Here is a 4,842-nt window from a genome sequence, read left to right as displayed (position 1 = left end):
GAACCGCGCCCGTCCTGTCGGTTTGGGAAGAGAAAAGCAAACGTAATCGTCGGCGCGTCTCCAGCTGCACGCAGGGCTTTACGCAGGTAAAAAGGATTTGTGCTGATGTGGCCCAGCTTCACCCTGAGTGAATTTAGCTTCTTGGTCTATTAGTAAGGTATTAACCATCAGGTATGTTTGTAGGAAAACCGGAGGGAGGGAAGGATTTAGCCGCCTCTTCAAGTACGGGGCAGATAGCAGACATCAGAGGGGTGAAGTAACGTTGTCGCTTGAGAAACCCCGGCGTTTTGGGAGCAAGCTTGTGTGAATCGTCCTCCATTCTACTTGTTCCAGGTAACTAACTCCTTATAGGCCAATTACATCGTTACTTTGGTAGCCAGCTAGGAGCGTTTAACAGGGAGACAACTCACTGAAAAAGAAGGGATCTGTCTGTGTCTGTCCGCACACACGCACTCAGCCTCCGACTGTATCAGCACCGCGAAGCAAATCAGAAGTGTCCCATCGCTGCAAAATGCAGGCTGTCCACAAGGCAAGCTGTTTTCTTTTGTCGTTGTTATTCAAGAACGTGAAACCGGCAGCAAAACCTTCCGTGATGTGCTGCGTTTTCAGGAAATGGTCCTGGTGAGGGGGACTCTCCAAGGATATTATTTGCATTTGCCGTGAGGAGTTTAAAAAAACCCATGGATTTTGGTGGCTGCTGTGATACGCACTTTCTTTTCCTACAAAATTCTGTCACAGCATTTGAGATGGGCATTCTGATCGATCCAGGAGACTCTTCTGCGTTAATACTGAAGATGCTATTTTGTTGCTCCTTCCTATTCTCTTAAAGTCGTTGAAGTGCACGGGTGGTCTCCAAGTGGCTCTTGAGAGAACACTACTTAAAAGTTCCTGTATGACGGACAATGTTCACGTTAAACAAAAAAGTTGGGGAGGGGGTTGTTCCGTTGCAGTATCTGTTCTGTGAAGTTTGTTAAACGTAAAGAAAGCTTAAGTTCTTGTATCTTAAAAGAAGATCTTATTTAACCCTTTTGTGTTCTAGATTTACTTACACATGTAGCCTAGAGCTCAGTTTTAGTTTAACATTGTGAAAATATTAAAAGAACCTTGTAACTTTATTCTTTTTCCTCCTGCTAAAAAAAAGAAAAGGCAAAATTAAACCAATCAGATTAAAGTTTGAATTCCTTTCTGCCTATTCCAACAGGTCTTGCTATTTTGCACCATTTCTGTCACAAGTTCATGTAAGAAATTAACAGGGAAAATAAAATACCAGCGTTAGACCAGTAAGTTCAAGCTGAGTCTACAGTTGGCGGAAGGTGGATGGATAATGTTTCCATTTGGAAGGGGAGGATGATATTTCTGCTGGGTTCAAGTTTAGTCATTCATTTTGCAAGCAAACCTGGCTAAACCTGCTGTAGCCTTCGTATTGGTCCGCGTGATTCTGAGGTTAGATACAGTAATCCGGTGAACTGCCAGGTGCCCTGTGCCATTGGCGTCAAAGTTATAAGACGTCTTAACTGTTCTTGCGTGCATTTTGACAACTTCTGCACCCAGAGCAGCTGTGTTCCAGATTGTACTGGGCTGCGTTCATAGTGGATAAGTAGAGGTGTAACTATTGTTTCTTAATTATTTAGATGCTAGAAACGCAAGGCTAATTAAAAAAAACAATGGAATATATTAGAGGGAGAGAGAATATGAAGATGCTTATTTAAAAACAGTTTTGAAAACTGCTTGGAAATGAAAGCATGCCTGATTCTTGGGACACCCACACCCATTTTTTTCCTCAAATTAATACAGTGTTTTCAATTATAAAACTATGTGTGATTCTGGGACAAGATGGCTGTTTTATAGTAAAGGTAAGTTATGTACAACAGCTCTGCCTTCTCATCAAGCTTCAAACCTGTAGCTGGGTGCGTGCCAAGGCTTCGAGGAAGAATAAGAATGGCCCTCTGTGCCAGAGCCTGTCCTCAAGCGCACTGGTTTCTGTTTGGAAGCGGTTTAGCGTCTTGAATGAGAAGCCGCGTTGACTGTACAGCGAGGTACCTGAGAACGTGAACTACCCGTCAGTGCTACACAGGCGACACCCTGAAAAGAGCCCTGGTGCAATTTTAGCAGTCCAAAAGTAGCGTTAGCTGCTTTTACTTACTCCGTGGAAGTTGATAAATACATTCAAAACTTGAATTTTGCATGACTGTCTTCTCTTGGACAAGTTGTAACCCCCTGGCCTCCTGAAGACAATGTTCCGTTTGTGTTTAACGTTGTACTCCTTGTGGTGGTCGGCTCATTCTACAGCGAGACAACGGTTCCTTCTGCGGCTGTGCTCCTACTTAGGTGTAAGTCTCTAAGGGATAAGAGCACTTTTTAAAATCTCGCAGTAACTGTTTCAGTGCACAAACTCACCAGGGAAGAAAACTGATAACGAAGGTGTCATAGAAGTATAGGGTTGATAACGGGCTCCGAGAACGCACCAGCGGAACGGCTTGGAGCGCGGGCACTGTCAGTTGAGGCCTACGCAGCTAAGCGCCCAGACAAGCGCATTCACGTTCTCTTTGCTGGAGTGTAGTTAGGGGGATTGTCAGTCAGCAGTGGCACGGCAAAGAGAAGGTCTAATTGAAGTAATCCCTTAACGTCACAATGAGATTGTAGCCGATTCATGTTGGAAATAACTTTGTATGCTCCTGGGAACTTTTCTACCTAGAAAACAAATGGAAACGCTTAAGACAACACTACTTAAAATGAGCTGTATTTATTAGCACCAGATGGTGACTTCGTCACTGGAATACCTGATGAGGCGTCTGCGCCCAGAACACACAAAACAGAGGCAGTAGGAAGCTGCGGATCAGCGCCAAAGCCGATGGGGCAGGAGCTGCTGCACGCGGATACAGTTCTAGCGTAACCTGGTCGCAGTCGTAGGCTTGGCCGATACTCGCTCTGTCCGTCTGTACGTTGCTGCACAAAGGGCCGCCCTGGGACAACCGTGCGTAACGAAACTGTTCACAGAGGCTCGGAGCACACACTTTACGTGGTGAACTTATGCAAGAGTGGGCTTTAGCAGCAGCTTTTCCAGGAGAATGAACCTCTGTGCTGCTGGAAAGAGCCACTTCTAAGTAACGGCTCTCAAAGACACCGGTGAGGACACACTTTCCTTACTCTTCCCAGTCTTCATTCACTTTTCCTTCCGTTGGGCACTCAGCCCGTGCAGCCGGGCGCGTGGAAGCAGTTCTGCCTGAACGTTGCTCCTTTGGGCTTTTTGGTACTCGCCACGGGGATAAAAAAAGCGTTGCCTTTGATTTTTCTTGCAAGCCTCTTCACATTAGTTCAAGCAGATTAAAATACGGGTGTTGGTCTGCAGGAGCGACCACCCCCTTGTGCATTTCACTACAGCGACAGGCTAGTTCCTCAGCGGCAGCGTAATGCAGACAGGGTTTACGTGTTCTGGATGTTAGGCTATGGGGATTTTGAACTTCAGTTCTGTGATACTGTTCGTATACACCTTCCTGTAAATGCCACGTGCCTCATCTTCCACTCTGGAGCGGAGTCGGGAGGAAAGGCGGCGTGAAAGCAGGAGGCGGAGGATGCGGATTAACGAGTGCTCCCTGATCACATCCACCTCCCTCTTCAAGTCAGCTCAGATCGTAAAGGGGTAAAGGGGCAAATAAGTACTTGCCAAACAGCACCAACATTCTGACTTGGTACTACCGAAAACTGTTGTGCTTTATCTTTGTGAATATACCTGTGTAGAGTTTGAGTCAATTCTGCAACATATATGTTATATGCAAAGAAACGAAACAGGACTGTCATAATTAGAAAACATTTTTGATGGATTATTTAGTAATAACTACATATTTTGCTATAGGACCTTCCTATTTTGCAATATGCTGCTATTTTCTTTGGAAGAAAAACAAGCAGAACTTTATAAGACTAACTGTAAACAATTTCAAACTCAATATGTGCATCTGAAGCATTAGGAAAAGATTACTGAAATTATATATAGTTTTTAAAAGATGATGACTGCATCCTCTAACAAAAGGGTTTTGTTCTTCAGGTAGTAGCAAGCGTTGATAGCAAAGGTTTAACCGTCAGCAGGATGTTCCTTTCTGCGAGGTTTGTGCAAAGCTAATAACATGCAATAGGATGCTGTGAGTTAATAACTTGTAGCACGGTGCAGTGACTGTGTAAGTAATGAGAATAAAATTATAGAGACCTACTCTTGGCTGTCGGCTCTCCCTTCGCACCACAGGGCAGGAGGCGGCACTCACCGTTTCCTCGTGGCTTTACTCCCTTTTAGTCTGTGAGTTGCAGAAGACGCTTCCCTCTACCAAGCATGCTTCGGGAGGACGGAAAACCGCCTTCTAACTGGAGCTCTGAACACTTCAGGGTTTTCAAAGGAAAGAAGAAAGTGGACACTGTGGAAAGCAGAGTGTTGAGGTCATCCACCGCATCAGGTGCATCGCCAGAAGGAGCTCTTCAGGGTGCTCAGTCCTCTTGGAAATGTGGGGGGGTTTCTCCTCTTTAACTATTCAGGGTCTCTTTGAAGCAAAGGAGCAACCCTTAATGCCATGTTTGGGTTTTTTTTTTTATTATCTTTTGAAAGGAAGGCTGCATGATCAGCACCTCCCCATTAAGAAACCTAAATGAGAGATTCATTGTTAACTCCTCTAGTGCTTCGTCTCGTCTCTCTACTTTTCAAAGGAGCAAATACATGCAGGACTGTTAGAGGAGGGGGAAGAGAATCTGAGCCCTTTGCTAGATAAGCTAAATTCAGAGTTCATGCTCTATTCTAGCAGTAGTTTGGGGTTGGTTGGTTTGTTTTCTGCTCCCCTTCTGCAGTGTTTAAAGTGCACC

This window comes from Eurypyga helias, unplaced genomic scaffold, assembly GCF_000690775.1.
Source record: "Eurypyga helias isolate BGI_N326 unplaced genomic scaffold, ASM69077v1 scaffold24935, whole genome shotgun sequence".
In the NCBI taxonomy this organism is placed as follows: Eukaryota; Metazoa; Chordata; class Aves; order Eurypygiformes; family Eurypygidae; genus Eurypyga; species Eurypyga helias.
The sequence above is the reverse complement of the archived record's forward strand: the minus strand, read 5'-3'. Positions refer to the sequence as shown.